This window comes from Dermacentor andersoni, chromosome 4 (assembly GCF_023375885.2).
Source record: "Dermacentor andersoni chromosome 4, qqDerAnde1_hic_scaffold, whole genome shotgun sequence".
Taxonomy (NCBI): domain Eukaryota; kingdom Metazoa; phylum Arthropoda; class Arachnida; order Ixodida; family Ixodidae; genus Dermacentor; species Dermacentor andersoni.
Window position 1 is genome coordinate 218,784,560 of NC_092817.1, and position 19,911 is coordinate 218,804,470.

General features: G+C 49.6%; 1 protein-coding gene across 10 annotated transcripts in view; it reads left to right on the forward strand.

The window, feature by feature from the left end:
* Positions 1–2,237: 2,237 nt before the first annotated feature.
* LOC126538411 (uncharacterized) overlaps positions 2,238–19,911 on the forward strand; it is a 107,245-nt gene continuing 89,571 nt past the window's right edge. The window contains exons 1-4 of one of the 10 annotated variants that reach the window (XM_055074778.2): positions 2,238–2,500; positions 3,577–3,652; positions 6,101–6,226; positions 15,670–15,930. The gene's annotated coding sequence lies outside the window, so the exon portion shown is untranslated. The other 9 variants (XM_050185245.3, XM_055074779.2, XM_072288034.1 and 6 more) reach the window with 9 other exon arrangements.

The window sequence follows — 19,911 nt, forward strand, 5'->3', positions numbered from 1 at the left end:
GATATTTCAATTGTCACCACCGCCGGGTTCTCAAGAAAGCACGGGTCACACAACGCAGATTCTGTATATACTGCCAGAGCTCACCGAGGCCAAAGCCGCACTGCCGCACCGCCACTACTCACGGCTTTCCGCCAAGTAACACAGAACCTACAACCAACACACAAGCAACGCAAGCATAATCACATGTGCAATGTTGAACAACGCGCGGTCCAGAGACCGATCACGCCGAGGACGAACACGCCACGGCGTCGCTCGGCGCCAGCATCGCGCCTTCTCAAAAATCCCTAAACGATGCTGTCCCTAGACACCTAGGATCAGGTCACGTGAGGGATTTTTGTACGACAAATAGACGCACGCCTTTATAGCGTCCTCGATCACCCGCACCGGGGCGCCTTGGTGCGCACTTTCATCCTCGATCAACCGCACCGGTGCGCACCGACCATCCTCGATCACCGGAAGCGCACCCTGTTGGAGCGGTTTTCCATTGCCCCGTCTCTAACCGAGGAAATCGGCAGTGCGCCAGGGTGCAATCCCAGCAAGCAATGCGGGACGCGCGCGCGCACTGCCGACTGCAGAACCGCGGACGCTCTGGCCCGATAGCTGCGGTTGCAACGGAGTTAGCTAGTGGAGATGTCGGCAATGAGAAAGGAAGCGCTGCTAGTTGCCGCAATCGATGAGCTTTTTTCAAGTTCGTCTGACAGCGAAGACGACATGCTGATCGACTTCGTCCAAAAACAATGTGGTGAAGAGCGGCCGAAAGTGAACAGGTTCGTTGAACGGGTCGTCAGGATTAATGATAAAATCCATTGGTGTTTGCTTACAACCAGGTATGTCGGAGCACGCAGTTTGACAAGGTTCAAGCGCTTGCCGCGGATGCTCAGCACCTGCAAACAATAAAATGTTTGCGCGCGCGTGTTCGGACGTTTTGCGCGCCAGGGGCACTGCATGCGAGCACCCTGCACGGGGTGCAGTTTTGTCCTCGATGTTGACCCTCCGCAGTGCGCCACCACCGCGGTGCAAGGCGCACCATTCTGGTTTCGGGGCAACCCCGGGGCAAGGTGATCGAGGACGCTATTAGTTCGGGTTGTCTTGGGATCCCAGCCCACGTGACTTCCTATCAGAATCGGAAGTAGCTGGCTGCCATCTGCCTGCAAGCGGGCTGCCAGAACTCCGAAAATCGAAAAGGCCCTCTAGAGTCGTATATGTATTCAAGGAGCAAGAGCCCCCGGATTTTCTCTCTCGCGCCCGCTCTTACTCGCGCCTGCGCACAAATGATTTCGCCCCTCAAATGAACGCCTTGTGGCGGCGCCTAGCGGTTCTCACTTTCTCGGGCCAGCTTTTCCGCTAGAGTTTTTCTTGACTACACTATGGTGTTCGACAGGATGGCGGAGTAAGGCCAAGAACGCCAACTACCGGCGTCACTGTAGCTTCACGAAGAGTGACGTCAGAATCTCTCACATTTTTCTCCCTCCATGATACCACATTACAAGTTGTCGCGTCACCTGGGGGTTGAAAACAAACTTACCAAACTGAGGTATTGGACGTTGTTAACAAATAATTGTATATATTAGCAATGACAGGCATTGCAAAACACTGCGAATGCATAGAACAAATTTAATACAGTGAACGAACAGCTAGAGAAGCGCAAGCTTTGGTGTACTGGAATCATACTCGGGCATTGCTCAGGCTGAAACAACTGAAACGTTCAACGCTCGTTCAGCCATAGCCAGCTAGCCAGCACTCAAAAAGGTTGAAACACGGAGGAAGGAAACTAAGGAGAGGCCCTACCCCCTCCGCGCGCTAGGAGAAAAGTGTGGCGGAAATGACGTATAGGTTCTCATTTCTTTTGCTGCTTTTTTATTTTTTTTGCTGCATGGCCACGCCTTTTGGGCCACAATGGCGGCGTTGTTCTGATTTTTTGAGGGCGCACACGTGTTGCTCTTGTAGGTTTCGTGCCGTGGCAAAGGCGCTGTGTGGGCGGGTTTGCGTTAGTCACCGTGTCTTGTTGCGCTGTGTTACCTGCACCGTGCTCTGCCGGATGTTGCGCGAGCGCGAGCGCTCCGCGTGCGAAACCACGCGCAGCGCGGCGTGGTTTCGCGAAAGATGTAAACAAGAGAGGAGGGTGGCACAAAAGGCGGAGCATCGCCATGAGCAACGCCAACTTCCGGCTTCACTTTTGCTTCACAAAGAGTGACGTCAGGGCCTCTCCTTAGTTTCCTTCCTCCGTGGGTTGAAAGCTATACTCAAGCGCGGTCGCGCCCTCTGGGTAGCATCATCGACAAGTCGAAGCCAAGTCTGCCAAGTCGACCAAGCTGTGCACGCATACGGAATAGCCGGACGAGCCACCGGGCGCTTAGGCTGCGCTTGCGTTGGTCAACGTTTATGGTGACGTAAACTGCACGGTGGACGATCGCCTTTCTACACCTAGTAACGGCCGTGAGAAGCCGAGTGGCTACTAAAGTGAACACCTGCTGGGAGTTGCCGCCGGAGACGACGTCAGGTACGTAGTTCTGTCGCGGGGCACCACGGTGGTGCCCCGCGTCACCACTGCTCGGCTCCGTGTTTTCTGCACTGTCCAGACACCGTCGAGAAGGTTTGCGTCGCCGTCCAGGCGGCGGCGAAATGTCGCTGGCTGCGGTTGGTTTCATCCTGACAGCTGCAGATGGCCCACACGACCATGTTTGCCTTGGCGACAAGCACTGCACAGGGACGACCGACGACACGGCGCACCACTCCCGGAGAGTGTGGGCATGCTCGTGTGCCGGGCTACTTGCATGCGAAATGCTTGGCAGGCGGTCGTTCTGCCATGGAGGCGCCGTGTGTGCACAGGTTGCCAATCACTTGCCGTCAGTTTTTGTTAGTTCAGGGGCGTACACCAGTACACGTGCGTAATGTTATCTCCAGTAGTCTAAAGTGCGTATCCACCACTCTCTGAGGGTAATGTGTGAAGGTATAGTGACTCCTGCTTGCCAGCTTTATTGCACAAGATGGCTCTAGTTTATAGCACCCAGCTGCTGATATAAATGTTCTGAAGAAAAGTTTTACAGCTGAGCATGCAAGCAATAGAACTAGGTTGCAGTTGGTGCAGCCTGAGCGACATCTGTCCTGAACTGTTTGCTTACCTAGTGTAGTCACATTTGTGTAACGATATGGACAGTGACCACACCAATACTACAAGTAAAAAATGTTTTGGCTCCCTTACGGGAGCTTTGTTGACAATAGTGACAGGAGTTTGTAGGCAACATAAATCCAAAAAAGGTGGCGCAGTCGGCCTGCATAAGCAATCGGGAGGATGTTGTAAGTGCGATTCATTGTCGGCACGGTTATTAAATAGGTAATGATTCAAGATGAAAGCATGCCCATTCGCTTGTACTTGGTGACAATGGTGATTCAATCGAGCAGTACATGAAACAATACAATGTTGCTACCAGAGTAGATGCATGCATTATCTCAGTCAATATAATGGCCAATGGTAGCAGCATTCCTTCCCCTTTTGACATTATAGCAATGTTGCTTAATCCGTGCCAATGTTCTTAGTTTCACCTATGTAAATTTTTCATGCCTGTTGTTTTGCAGTTCTGCTTTAGCACTAGCCAAGTGCTGCCTGGTCCCAAGTTATCGCTTTGCCTGCCTACAACCTTTTTTTCATTTGGTATGCTCCTTTTTTCTAACTTTCTTAGTGATGTCTAAATAATTTTTTTGTTCGTTAGGTAGTCAGTTCACACTTCAAGCAGTAGTGTAGTGTTAACAAGACAGACACAACGAAGGTGGCCGGATGAACGCTACACTTTCAACTAGTGTATTTCCGGAAGCAAGAAAGCAATATAGGTGCACGAGCAAGCGTCATGTGCAGACCTAACGGTAGTGAACTTTTAATTACACATGTATTATTACATTTTATTATCAACAAAATTAATCTGCAGAAGACAACGAGATGGGCATGTCACTGATACAAGCAGCGCTGGGTGTGTGATATACTTCGCACCGTTCACGTGCAGTTGTGTTCTTGGTCCTACCCATTAAATTTATTTAATGTAGCCATGGTTCAAACTTACATTCGCTACAGTGTGCAGATAAATGCGCTGGAGTAGGGCGACGGCAGCAGCTCGCACAGGCGCTCGAGGAGTGGAGTCTTGAACTGCGTCGTCTGCTACGGCAGTGTGCACTGGCCACATTGTCGGGAAACGTGCTACTGCCAAGGGCAGTGTGTGGATTTCATCGTTACTGCGGGAACTGAGCCGATAGTCTTTACTAATCAATGTGCGACGCCAACCTCTGAGTCTTCATTAGTGATAATGGGGTTGTACAAAGTTATTTTGACAGCATGCTTCGTTTGTTCTTTCAAAAAGCTGGGGTACTGAGTGCGTGCACATATATTTCTTCACTGTGTGTGCTACCATAATACGCAGTGACTAGAAAGAGACACCAAAATGTGTGCTTCTCATGCTCGGTATTTGACGTGAAAGGAAAAGAAAGCACTCAACAGTAATAGCTATGTGGGTCAAACATGATGAAACGAACGGTCAAGAATAAAGGAATGCTTAAATTTAAGACAATGAGCTAGAACTGCTTCTTCTGGACCGACAATAATTAATTACACCAGACAGGCCCTGCTCGCTGGCAGAGAAGTGCACGTGTCATGCTCCGAACTTCACTTATTATATATAGTATATAGTATATATAATATAATATACTTAATATACAGGGTGTGTCCTGTCTTCTTCCTTGTGATCGTCTACAAAGCGCATCCAATCTTTCCAAAACCTTGATATCTCGTCATGTCCCCAGCGGCAGCGATGATAGTGCTCATACTGTAGGGCAGTGAGGTTTGGGGGGGGTAGTGTGTAAGATTCCACCTAGTGGACTGCCCACTTCAGCCACTGCTGATTGGCCACGGCCGCTCCTCTCCTCCTCTCTCGTACAGCTGCATCCAATTAACAGCGGCCGAAATGGACAGTCCACTAGGTGGACTCTCACAGAATACCCCCTGAAGGGATTCGGTACTTGACCATCGTCAGCACACCCTACTCGCTGACGATGGTGGACTTGGTGGTGATTTGGCCCTCTTTGAACTGCTTCAGATAAAAAGCAAAGGACCTTAAAAAGCCAACATGCAATGTCATCTCCTTCCTTCAGTCATTTGTGACAGAAGAATGGCACGACTCTCTGCAGATACAGGCAGCTTTACAGGATTCAAGATTGATCTGAATAAAGCTGGTGCTCGGCTGTCTTACCACGTTCCAGCTTTTCCATGGGACCAGAACAGTGCTAAATCGTTTGCCTTGTTCACATGGCCCGTCTGCCGGAGAAACAACTGAAGATTATTGAACTGTGTTTTAGGAACTATACTAAAAAAAAACATAGCAGAGATGACAAGACGGTCGCTTAAAACTGTGAATAGGATACTGCAAGCCTACAATAAAGAAGGGTGCATCAAGGATGCCCCTCGCAGATGCCCGCCAAGGGCCACAACGGACGAGGAGGATTTGTCCATTGTTGCGGCTGCTGTGGATGCCCCACGGGCTTCGCATTGGGAGCTGTGACAATGCGTGAAGCTGAGGGCTATGAGGTCTACCATGAGGCCGTGGCTTAATGGGTCCACCCTAAGGAGCAGATCAGCCACCCAAAAGCCTTTACTTAGTGCCACAAATGGAGCAAAGCGGCTCGGTTTTGCCCAAGAACATGGAGGGTGGACTGTGGAACAATGGAAAAACATTGTATTCAGGTATGAATCCACGTTTACGACCACTGGCGTCTAGTGAGAACGAATTTACCTCGCATGTGGGTTCAGCCTGATTTGCTTTGGGGAGATGAATAATTCAGTCTGAAAATATTTCTCCACTTAAGGAAACAATGCAACTATATTAGGCTAGCAGATTGGCTTAATAAAGTGGCCAAGTGCACCATGATGAGAACTTATTGCGGTGAGTATTGCAGTTTCACCATCGAGCTTGACACTGTGCATGTGCTTGTGATTCGAGCTACTCGCATTCCATGCTGTGAACATAAACTTAAGTGAGGTTTGCCGAGATTCTTAGACAACTTGATTACCTAATGTAAAATATCGGTACTCAATATATGCTTTCTTTCTTTGTCCCAGTTGCATGCTGCAGTACCTGCAACGGGTCGCAGCAAGCAGGCGCACTAGTGTGAGCGTGTTGGCTTGCATTACCAAAGATGGTCTTGGCCCACTGATACGCCCCGAATTCAAGTTCACTGCTGAAAGGTACGGGGCAATCATAGATGATGTACTGATTCCATACGTTCTTAACGGCCTGTTCCCAGAAGGGGACTATATATTGACACGTGTATTTATCTTTATCGGCCGACCACGTTTCGCCGCCTAACAAATGTAATCGCACAGCGCGGGACGCGCCTGCATGTATCCGAAGTTTCTGGAAAGTTATCGATGCTTCTACCCGGCTGTCTGTTGTCGCCGAACGTTGTTATCTGATTTCATCGCGTGACGCGAATGGTGTAGAACTTTGTGCAAGGCATGCAGGTCCTAACGATTAGTCTGGAACCTTCGATGACTGCTGTATAAAAGCCGACGCACTTGACCCGCTGATCAGATTTCCGACGATCGCCGACCGTTTTTGCCGCTATCGTTCTGCTATAAGTGTAGCCTGTTTTTGTGGGCACAGGTTCGCCCAATAAAAGTTAGTTTCGTCACCACCACATGACATCTGGTGGAGGTGCTTGTGCGTTCATGTACCGAACGCTCCCGCAAAGCCGCGATCCAAGCCCGAAGCCCGAGGACAGAACCAACATCGCCCAAGACTAGCGTGCTAGCCGCAGACTGCAAGGACTGCCCCCAGAGCACGGATTTCTACCTGAGACGACAAAGAAGATTGTCGTCAAGACAACCCCAATGGCTGCCCCAGCGTCCCCCGTTATCCTACAATAACCTCGGGACCCACCAACCTTCCATGGAGCAGCGACTGAAGACCCGGAATCGTGGCTGGAGACCTACGAACGAATCGCAACATTCAACAACTGGGACTCCGACGAGAAGCTGCGGCATGTCTACTTCGCCTTAGAAGACACCGCCAGAACTTGGTTCGAGAACAGGGAATCGACCTTGGCAACGTGGGACCTGTTCCGTAGCGGCTTCCTACGCACCTTTACAAGCATCGTGCGCAAGGAAAGGGCTGAAGCTATGCTGGATGCCCGAGTGCAGCTACCAAACGAGAACGTTGCCATCTTTACGGAAGAAATGAGCCGTTTGTTCCGCCACGTCGACCCGGATATGGCCGAGGAGAAGAAAGTTCGCCTACTGATGCGTGGTGTCAAGTAGGAACTATTCGCCGGGATGGTAAGAAGCCCACCGAAGACCGTCGAAGAGTTTCTTTGTGAGACGACGAACATTGAGAAGACACTCGAGATCCAAAACCGGCAATTTGATCGCCGCACGAACTCTACAAGCTACGTCGGGGTTCAATCACTGGCTACCGACAATCTACGCGAGACTATCAGAGCGGTCGTACGGGAGGAGCTACAAAAGCTGTTCCCATCATTACAGCCCCAAGTCGCTTCGATTGCCGACGCCGTGCGTGAGGAGCTCCAACAACAATTTGGAGTAGCCCCTGAATCGCCGCAGCCTGAGCTGAAAGCGATGACCTACGCCGTCAAGGTCCCCCTGCGCGAGCCGCCGCCGCCAGCACGACCACCCGTCGCCCAGCGCACCTACGCGAGGAAGACGGACATTTGGCGAGCCCCCGACCACCGCCCGCTCTGCTATCACTGCGGAGAAGCCGGCAGCAACCGATGGAGGTGCGGTTGCTGTTCATCGAACTGACGAAGATCCTCCGCCGCCAACGCAGACGCCGAAGAAACCATCTCGACGACATAACGACACGTCGCCGTCCCGAGGAAGTCAGGAAGCCAAGACTACACCGACGAAAGACGACTTAACGACGCGACGTACCAGCTTCAGTTCAACACGACGCAGCCGTGATCCGACGCCAAGACCCAACTGCAACGCAAGACAAAGAACCACCGACCTCGACGGGCTTCTAGACGGCCACGCAGTCACCGCCCTAGTCGACACAGGTGCCGATTACTCCGTCATGAGTGGACACATCGCCGTCCAGTTGAAGAAGGTTAAGACTGCATAGGAAGGCCCTCAAATTCGGACCGCTGGAGGACACCTGATTACGCCGACAGAAATGTGCACGGCAAGAATTACCATTCACGACCGCACTTACCCTGTCACCTTCGTTATCCTCCAACAGTGTTCACAAGACGTCATTCTCGGCATTCCTCAACCAACATGGCGCAGTCATCGACCTGAAGTCGAAGTCAATAACGCTGTCGGAAGATCATGCGATACTGCCGCAGAGCCCTCGTAGTCACCATGCCTTGAGTGTGCTCGAACATCAAGTGAGCATCCCGCCTCGCTCCAGCATTGTTATTTCGGTCGGCACCGAAACACCCGCTGACGTAGAAGGCGTCATCGAAGGCGACCAACGTCTACTGCTAGACCGTCAAATTTGCGTCGCAAGAGGGATCGCTCGACTGCACGGAGGAAACACGAAAGTGTTGCTGACAAACTCCAGCCAGGAGTTCAAGCACATCAACAGGGGCACGACGAACGCATACATCGAGGAAATTCTGGAAAACAGCAATGCGTTTGTCCTCTCGGATTCTGCCGCATCTACCCCGACGACCGTAGTTCCCAAGCCAGACTTTGACATAAATCCAAGTCTCCCCACGATTAAGCAACAACAGCTCAGAAGTCTACTTCGACGATACAAAGAGTGCTTTTCGACGTCATCAAGGATTCGACGAACCCCAGTCACAAAGCATCGCATAATAATCGAAGAGGGCACTCGACCTCTCTGCCAGAGCCCTTACCGAGTTTTGACGCGAGAACGTGAAGCTATAAGGCACCAAGTCGACGAAATGCTGCGCGACGACATCATCCAGCCGTCCAAAAGCCCGTGGGCATCTCCTGTAGTCTTGGTGAAAAAAAAGAGCGGAACCCTACGTTTCTGCGTCGATTATCGTCACCTGAACAAGATCACGAAGAAGGACGTATAACCCCTCCCACGGATAGACGACGCACTGGATCGGCTCTGCAACACTAAATACTTCTCGTCGATGGACCTCAAGTCTCGCTATTGGCAAATAGAAGTCGACGAAAGAGATCGCGAAAAGACCGCCTTCATCACCCCAGACGGCCTCTACGAGTTCAAGGTTATGCCATTCGGACTGTGCTCGGCGCCTGCAACGTTCCAGCGCGTCATAGACACGGTGTTAGCAGGATTGAAGTGGCAGACCTGTCTCGTTTACTTGGATGACATCGTCGTCTTCGCCGGAAATTTCGACGATCACCTTAGGCGGCTTGCAACAGTACTAGAGGCCATCAAATCATCAGGGCTCACTCTGAAGCCAGAAAAGTGCCGCTTCGCTTACGATGAGCTTCTGTTCCTAGGCCACGTCATCAGCAAATCCGGAGTACGCCCCGACCCGCAGAAAACAGCTGCCATCGCAAAGTTCCCGCAGCCCATCGACAAGCAGGCAGTGTGTAGATTCCTTGGCATGTGTGCCTACTACAGGCGCTTTGTCAAGGACTTTTCACGCATCTCGGAGCCGTTAACACATCTAACCAAATGTGATGTCCAGTTCAAGTGGGAAACACTGCAGGCCAAGGCATTTCAAGAACTCAAACGACGCATGCAGTCGCCGCCGGTACTTGCACACTTCGACGAGGACGCCGATACCGAAATCCACACTGACGCTAGTAGCCTAGGCCTCTGTGCCGTCCTAGTCCAGAGGAAAGAAGGACTTGAACCGGTGATATCGTATGCTAGCCGGTCGCTGTCAAAAGCGGAAAGCAATTATTCTACGACTGAAAAGGAATGCCTCGCCATCATTTGGGCTACAGCTAAATTCCGCCCTTACCTCTATGGCAGGCCATTCAATGTCGTCGGCGACCACCACGCATTGTGTTGGCTAGCTAACTTAAAGGACCCTTCAGGACGGCTGGCGTGGTGGAGCCTCAGACTACAAGAATATGACGTCACGGTAATATACAAGTCCAGAAGAAAACACTCCGACGCCGACTGCTTATCACGCGCCGCCATCGATCCCCCGCCGCAAGACGACGAGGACGGCGACGCCTTCCTTGGGATAATAAGCGCGGAAGACTTCACTAAACAGCAACGAGCAGACCCGGAGCTAAAAGGCCTCGTCGAGTATTTGGCAGGGAACACCGACGTTGTCCCTAGGGCATTTAAGCGAGGATTGTCTTCGTTCACGCTACATAACAACCTGTTGTGAAGAAGAACTTCTCACCAGTCCGCGCCAGCTACCTTCTTGTTGTACCGTCAGTGCTGCGTCCAGAAATACTGCACGCCCTACACGACGATCCTACCGCTGGGCACCTCGGGTTCTCCCGGACACTGTCGAGAATACACGAAAGGTATTACTGGCCGCGTCTGACCGCCGACGTCGCCCGTTACGTCAAGACATGCCGAGACTGTCAACGACGCAAGACACCACTGACAAGGCCAGCAGGATTACTACAGCCGATCGAACCTCCTCGCCGACCATTCCAGCAGATTGGGATGGATTTGTTGGGGCCGTTTCCGACGTCAACATCCGGGAATAAGTGGATCGTCGTGGCGACGGACTATCTCACCGGCTTTGCTGAAACTAAAGCTCTACCAAAAGGCAGCGCACCCGAAGTGGCGAAATTTTTCGTCGAGAACATCCTGCTGCGACATGGTGCTCCAGAAGTCCTCATCACCGACAGAGGAACGGCTTTTACAGCAGAGCTCACCCAGGCCATTCTGCAGTACAGCCAGACAAGCCACAGGAGGACAACTGCCTACCATCCGCAGACGAATGCTCTCACGGAGCGCCTGAACAAGATCCTCGCCGACATGCTAGCAATGTACGTCGACGTCGAGCACAAGACGTTGGACGGGGTCCTGCCGTATGTAACCTTCGCTTACAACACGGCGGTGCAAGAAACAACACAGATCACGCCATTTAAGCTGGTTTACGGCAGGAACCCGACGACGACGCTCGACGCCATGCTGCCCCACGTCACTGACGAAGAGAATGTTGACGTCGCTAGCTATCTCCAGCGCGCCGAAGAAGCCCGACAGCTCGCCCACCTACGGATCAAGAACCAACAGAGGACCGACAGCCGACACTACGACTTCCAACGACGCTTCGTCGAGTACCAGCCGGGCAACTGTGTTTGGGTTTGGACACCAATACGCCGACGAGGACTGAGTGAGAAACTATTGCGCCGCTATTTCGGACCCTACAAGGTCATTCGACGTATTGGAGCACTGGACTATGAGGTCGTGCCAGACGGAATTTCGCATTCACAGCGGCGCTGTGCACGATCTGAAGTGGTCCACGTGGTGCGTCTGAAACCCTTTTACGGACGCTAACGAACTTCCTTATTTTGTTGTTTTCTTTGCTACGGGTGTTTTTCTTTATTACTTTCGTTTGTATGCAGCATCGGGTCGATGCTTTTTAAGAGGGGGGTATTGACACGTGTACTTATCTTTATCGGGCGACCACGTTTCGTCGCCTAACAAATGTAATCGCACAGCACGGGACGCGCCTGCATGTATCTGAAGTTTCTGGAAAGTTATCGATGCTTCTACCCGGCTGTCTGTTGTCGCCGAACGTTGTGTTATCTGATTTCATCGCGTGACGCGAATGGTGTAGAACTTTGTGGAAGGCACGCAGGTCCCAACGATTAGTCTGGAACCTTCGATGACTGCTGTATAAAAGCCGATGCACTTGACCCGCTGATCAGATTTCCGACGATCGCCGACCGTGTTCGCCGCTATCGTTCTGCTATAAGTGTAGCCTGTTTTTGTGGGCACAGGTTCGCCCAATAAAAGTTAGTTTTGTCGTTCACAGTACTGCTACTGTGTTCTTCAACGTCACCACCACGTGACAATATTCCTTCACAATAGATCACCATGCCATACTGCTTGTGTTGTGCAAGAACTGCTCGAACAGCACGGTACCACTCTCCTGGAGTGGCCGCCCCAATTTCTGGACCTCAACATGATTGAAAATCTCTGGGGCTTATTGAAAGTATCGCTGGTGTGCCATCCTCGGCATGATTTGTCCGAGGATATGCTGCGGTCCACCATCGTTGACGAGTAGGGAAAGCTGCGAATGAACACATCGTTAACCGAGTCACTTTACACCTCACTGCCCTCCAGAATGAGCGCTATCATCGCTGCCACTGGGGACGTGACGAGATACTAAGTTCGGAGCATGATGCCTGCATTTCCCAACCGGCGGGCAGGACCTGTCTGGTGTAATTAACTATTGTTGGTCAGGAAGAATCACTTCCAGCTGATTGCCTTAACCTAAAGCATTCCTTTATTCATGTCTGTTTGTTTCATTGTGTTTGACCCGCATGGCTATTGTTGAGTGCTTTGTTTTTCTTTCCCGGAAAATAAAGACCGAACATGTTAAGCGCACATTTTGGTGTCTCTTTCTTGCGCCGCGTCTTACAGTAGCACACACAGTGAAGAAATGTACGTTCATGCACTCAGTGTGCCTGCCTTTTGGAAGAACAATTGCAGCATGCTGCCAAAAGACGTTTGTAGAACCCCATTATCTCCAATGAAGACTCTGAGGTTGGCATCGCGCAATGCTTAGTAAAGAATATCAGCTCAGTTCCCGCAGCAATGAGGAAATCCGTGCATTGCCCATGACAGTAGCACGCTTCTAGACAGTGTGGGCAGTGTGCACTGCCGTAGCAGACAACGCGGTTCAACGCCGTTCCTCGAGCACTTGCCGCATCGCGATGCACTGTGCTGGGAGTTGTCCCCTAAGTGTAAAACAGCCTGTGCATTCATTCTCATACCGCCGTTGCTATGTTGTTGTGTTCGTTCCATTGTCATCATTCCAGCTTCGTCATCCGATTCTCGTTATACCTTCGTCATAATGCAGTTGTCAGGCTATTGTCATCATACACTCGTCATCACATTGTTGTCATGCTGTCGTCATCACACTGTCATTTTGCCATCAGCATCACTTCAGAATTGTCATCCCATTGTCATCATGTCATCGTCGTCATGCCGCCTTCGTCCCTGCAGGGACGTTTGCGTCAGGGGGATTTGGTGACTTGCGACACCATGTACCTGAGCACATGAGGTTTGGACCCTCCCGAGTGTAGCTGTGCACAGCTTAGCCGTGTCTGGGAAAAGGGGCATCCTGGTGTTTGAGCCGACCATTCGGACCTTTAAAGGGACTGAAAACCAATTTTCATGGTACCTATTTCTTTAAAGCAATGGAAAGCTTATTGGTCCAATCATGAAGTGGTAACTCGAAAAAGGCTGTGGAACATTTATCAGAATTTTTCAATCTGCAGTGAGGATGTAGTCATTAACTGGAAGCATGCTGAAAATGGTGATAGGTGAATGCAATAGCGATTATATGCCAGCATTAGTGGGAGACAGACGACAAGTACGGCCATAACTGTGAGAATGTTGTTTATCAAGTCGATGTTCCTGCGATGCATGTTTTCCGAAGTGTTGAAGTATCTCTGTAATAACAGCTACTTGTTTTTGTGGTTTTTGTGGTTCATCTGCTTTGGTATTTAACCAGTCAAGACAAAAGCAATAGGACCGAAAACGAAACGACACTTTTACGTGTGATACGCAGTTCAGCGTGTTGCCATAGCCATGCGTGTGCTTTTTATTTCCAAAGTGTAGAATTAAGTGCAAGGGTCTAATTATAAAGCAACTGTAATTTTAAGCAATAAAAGTGTTCTTCTTTTAAGTGCAGACTCGCATAGAGTAATCTCATAGACTACATCCGAAGTACTGGGATTTCACCACCAGGTTTCGCCACTTACTGGTTTTTGAGACTTTCTTTGTCAATTTAAAATTATAATTCCTACTTACTGTGAACAGCATGCTGAATTCTATCACTGTAAATCCTGGTAATTTCATTTCCATCAATGTCTTACAACACATTCTCGCCAGTTGTCAGTCCCTTTAAAACCCCTTGGCAGAGGCAATACCTCTTTGGCTTCTGCTTCGCACAGACGGCTCCTCCAGACTGACCCACTTGACTGACCCACAGGAATCGGCAGTCACCTTTTCCGGTCCTCCTCCTAAATCTTCGGTTTTCTCTTTTCTCTTCCATTTACTTCCTACATTTCTGGCGGCAAAGATTAACCTGGTGTGCTGTGGCCTACCTTGGTTATAACACGTGTGGTTATAGCAAAAATGTACAGGTTTCATGGCAGAGCTTGCTTCACCACTACCTCTGCCCTGTTGCCTCGTTGGGCTCGATGGTGAGTGACTGGCATTCATACCGAATACACAATACATTCCATGGGACCCTCCAACCCCTTCTCACCTAATCATACCCAGAAATGGGGATGCGCAAATGCAACGTTTCAATTATTCTTGAAGAAGACGGATACATTCTCGAAATATCACCTGATTCATTGTGAGAACGCCAAGAAGAAAGCGAGAAGCATTTAACCCTTCTTGGTATCAAGATGCCTCACGGAGACCATTGGAAGTGTCTACAAAGCCACCAAGATGGCAAGAAGGGGGGCCTGCTGGTCGAAGTACAAGACAAGACTTGGTACGAGAAACTGACACACCCTGTGGCATTTGGAGACAAATGCATATCTGTCGGCGCACACCAAACAATGAACACTGTAAAAGGTGTGGTTTCAGACGACAACCTCGTGGATCTAACAGAAGTAGAACTCTTGAATAGATCAAAAGAAAAATGTTCTACGTGTACAACGTACCAAATCAGTTGCGATACCAAAGAGCTACCAACCAAACACGTGATACCTTTGGCTCTAGCACAATCCCGGACGCAATAGAAACAGGTTACCTCCAACTGCAAACCAAACTCAACTCAAACTGAAGCACAAAGAGTGATGGAACGAATAATGTTAGGCGGAACATTAAGAGACAGAAAAATAGCGGTGTGGATCAGAGAGCAAACAGAGATAGCCGATATTCTAATTGACACTAAGAGAAAGAAGCGGAGCTGGGCAGGTCATGTAATGCGCAGGTTAGATAACCGGTGGACCATTAGGGTTACAGAATAGGTGCCAAGAGAAGGGAAGCGCAGTCGAGGACAGCAGAAGACTAGGTGGGGTGATGAAATTAAGAAATTTGCAGGCACTAGCTGGAATCGGTTGGCGCTGGACAAAGGTAATTGGAGATCGCATGGAGAGTCCTTCATCCTGCAGTGTACAGAAAAGATAGGCTGATGGTGATGATGATGATGATGACCTCAAACTGCATGTAAGACTGTACATTCCAAACCCACAATGTTGTTTCAAGTGGCAGAGCTTTCGACATGCTTCTCAAAACTGCCAACTGCAAAGTGCGGCACAAAAGATCACTCAGCTGATGAATGCAGTGCTGAAGCCGATTCTGCAAACTGTGATGGCAGCCAGCCTGCATATTCCTGATCTTGTGCAGCCTGGAAGAATAAAAGAAAAATATTGCCATTAAACTGAAAGAGAACATGACAGCGTTTTTCACCTTGATTATTTTTATTTATTCATCACTCATCATTAGTACAGGAGGAGGTCCCGGAGTTAAAAAAAAGCTGTTAGGAGGACCTCCTATTAGTAATTTAACAATATAGTAATTAATACATACAGAAAGAACATCTTTTGCCAATGTGGTGTAACAGGGGGCAGCACCACAACGGTGCCCGACGGCCATCCAAGTCAGGCGCAGCATGCTGAGGCGATCACCGCCCACCCCCACAGTGAGAGCAGCTGAGGCTGCCCTGCCTTCTGTGAAATCGGTCACATCAGAGGCCTCTACTAACGCTGGCAGCGGCCCTTGCAGCTCGGAGGCTAAGGAAGATCCATCAACCTCCGGACTAGCGAGGCCATTACGATTTCAGGGAAGGCAGATCAATGACAGACCAGCTTGTCTGCATGGAAAGGTATTTCTGGGATGCCTTTATCCACAAACAGCTTGTCTTACCAGTATTCTTTGATATGGCAAAAGCATATGATACCATGCGGTGCTTTGGAATCCTTCATGATCTTTATGGAATAGGTATTTGCGGTAACTTACTGACCGTTATTGAGCGACCTGTCTAACAGAATGTTCCGTATTAGAGTTGGAAACGTGCACTCTCGACCATTCACACAGGCAACGCGTACCGCAAGGTGGAGTTCTGAGTTCTACGCCCTTTATTCTAAAGGTTAACTCCTTATAGACACACTTATTGCACACTGTTTCACTTGGTTTATGTGGACGATGTACAAATGTGTTTCAGGTCGTGTAATCTTAGCATATGCAAGAGACAGATACAGCTTGGCCTGAATAAACTTTTAAAGTGTGTGGATGAAAATGGTTCTAAATTAAACCCTCAAGATAAGCACATGTGTTGTATTTTCAAACAAAAGATGTGTATTACCAGAACCCATTACAGTAAACTCTCAGTTGTGCGAACGTCGGTTTATCGAATATTTCATAAAAACAAACTTTTTAAAAATCCTCGGCAGTTTTCTTATAGATTCTATGCAAAAATGTTTCACTTAAATGAATTTCGGAACAGTATTTCAGTTTAATGAACTCGCTCAGAGGACCAAGGCTTATTTTTTAACAAAGTTTTGCGCCCTGCACTGCAGGCGCAACCGATGCCCACCCTCGTCAAACTGTCGCTCCAGCGGCAATGTAACTTCGCTGGAGCTACAGCGCCCCTGGGGCAAAGCAGCGGCGCGGAAAACGAATGGCAATGAGGCATGGCCTCCGAGATTGCCTGCACAAAACGAGCAAGCGTGTAATCTCGGAGGCCATGAACAAAGTAACATCGCTGGCGCTTACAATGCCGCCAGAGCAAAGCGGCGATCTGTCACACCACAAACCACGTGGTGTGTTTTGCTTTCCGACCGCCTAGTCGTGGCATGGTCGTCGTCTCTTTCCAGTCTCATCGGTTCCGCGTGTGCGCACAAAAGCAGCATTATAACTGTTAAGAACCTTGTACTTGTTGATATGTACAAATTCCATTTCACACATTTCTAACACTATGGATGTCATGTCTTTTGCCCCATGAATTGCACTTCAAACTTTCGACTCTGTATGCCATGTCTTATGTTGGTCTAGTGAATATTCAGTTTAGTGAACTTTCAGTTATGTGAACTATTTCCTTCGGTCCCTTGAAGTTCACTCAAGTGAGCGTTCACTATTGACCTCAATGGAGAACAAATATCGGTCAGCCTAGAACACAAATATTTAGGTATTACAGTCGAACCCACTTATAACCATATCGTTTTTAACACTGTATCGTTTATAACAATGAGAAGCTGCTGCACCGTCAACCTTTGTATGTTTTCCGTGGCGAAATAACCCGCTTACTACAATGCCTCGATGCCGCATTATCAGTTATAACGATGAAGTCTGGCTGCTGGGTGTCCGAGCCGAAAGGTAGGGAAGTGCGAAATCATCGAAAAGAAAGAAAAAAGAGAAATTCGAGCCACTGCATGACGGGCCGCTGCTTCAACAGCCACTGCACTCTCATTTTCCAGCCATCTACGTGCACCTCTCTCTTGTCACCCTTCCACCCCTCGAACACGAATGGGCTGCGCCAACTGTGCTGATCGCAGATTGCTCGCATGTTGCTCGCTGGCTCCTCATTCAGTGCAGTTCTGCAAACAGCTCAATCACTTGCGTCCGTTTTTGTTGGTTGCATGGAAATCGTCCCTGGCAACGTGGTTTCCCAGCCTCGTTTGACCAACGATAGGTTTGACTTGCTGCCAAAATGGAAGGTGGCTGATGCGCCTGCTGATCATCGGCAATGCAAGACGTTGCCGGTGAAAACAAAGCACACAGCTGTAGATTTGAAAACTAAGTGCTTCTAACCGATGAGGCAGTCGTCGCGAATGTGCTTGCATCAGATAGTGACAGCAATGTCCGCAGCAATGATGCAGTAGGGCAGGCTGCCTCAACGTTGTCCTCACAGGAGGCCCAGCAGATGATTTAGTTCCTCCGGGGCTTCATTATCGCGAGGAATTTTCCGCTGCACTACGTGGAGCACCTGGATGCCTTGGAGAAGGATGTTGGCGAGCTTCGTGTAAAGCATGCAAGGCTGACGGACATAGGGTTTTCTCGTGCAAGCCAGGAAGAAGTACGTGGCGCGATGCTTGTGGCGATCTCTCTTTAGCATTTCTTTTTTTTTTTCAAGCTGACAGGCTGTCGTGGCAACCTTTTCCCAATTTTTCAGAAGGCCCCCTTCGGGGCCACCAAAGCAATGCCTCGGCACTGCTCGCATATCGCTTGCCACTCATGACACCCTCGTTGCAGTTGTTAAAGCAGCGTCATTCTTTAACGCCGACAGCCGCTACTTGTTACACGCGATTGGAGTGCCCAGGAAGCAGTTAAACAAGTGAACACAATCAGCAGTTGGATGGAGGAAGGTGGTGGGGAGGGTGTCAGGATTGGGGGCTCAATCCCATCGCTCGTGATCCATTGTCAAGATTGGAGTCGGGCATGAATTAGAAGGTAGCTGGCCCATCCCGTCGTCCAACTTATCCACGCTGAGGACGTTGATGAAGGGAAGGACTGCTTCTCATCGAGAACGAGGAATATGGGTTTATTTACAGTATTTATATCAGTCTAACATGACTGTTTCAGAAAGTACATCAGTCTAACATGACTGCTTGAGAGAGAGTGTCTCAGTCCAACATGACTGCTTAAGAAAAGTGTGTCGAGCATCCGCACAACAGCATTTTTTAAACACTTGGTCCTCCCGCGATACAAGGCGACGCGAACGTTCGTTTGGTGATCGCAAACTAGCTGCCTCTCCGCAGGACGGTCTACACGCACAAATGCACACACGTTCGAAGGTCCGGAACCGACGTCAGAGGGGCCCCGTAGAACTCGGAGCCGTTCCGGGTAGCGCGTTGGGGAGTTTGGGAACAATAGTTGGCCCGCCGAACTCATTCCGTCACAACGTCGATTTAGTCACTCTGTGGCTAGAAGTTGGCGGCGACGCTCCCGGAATGTTGCCGTCATAGTCGTAAGTGGGTGGCAATCTTGCACTGCAGCTCGCCGTTCTTAACAGTGCTGGGATGTTGCCGCCATAGTCGTAAGTGGGTGGCAATCTTGCACTGCAACTCGCCGTTCTTAACAAGGGGCACTGGGCCTCCCCACCATTATAGTTTTCTCACATCAGCTATGCCATCCCCCTACTTTGATTTTTTTCATGCAACCTGGTTATAACAATTATCGGTTATAACAATGCAATTTTCATGGCTCTTGAATATTGTTATAATTGGGTTCGACTGTATCTTGGACACAAAACTTAATTTCATTCCCCACTTGAAATATATTAAGGCGAAGTGCCTGAAGACTATGCACCTACTTAAGCTGCATTCTCGAACAACCAGGTGTCTGCTTAGGCTGTATAAGAGTCTAGTACGATCACATCTCGATTGCAGAGCCGTGGTGCACCAATCCGCACTGGAGAGTGCTTAAAAATCCTTGATCCAGTCCACAACCACGGTATATGCCTGGCAACAGGCACCTGTAGGACAGACCCGGTGGAAAGTCTCTACATTGAGGCCAACGAATGGTCCTTACATCTATGCCGAACATATCTAAGCTTCTACTTTTTCGAATGTAAATGAGATAACAAGCATCCATGTCATTCAACTGAGCTCGGCTTGCCTTTTGCCAGACTTCACTGTAACTGCCCATCTGTTCGTGCTCCTCTGTCTGTGTGCTTGGAAGAACTGGCAGAAAAAACTGGCATTCCCCATCAAGAAACAGTCCTAATGACTCCCATCTCTCTTGCTTCACATTGGGAATGGCAGACTATCCAGTGTGATGTCCTTTGTCGCAATATCAAAACGCACGCCTTAGCCGTATATACCTTCACACTTCCTAAAACTCCAGGCAAAGTACTCCTGCTCAGAAT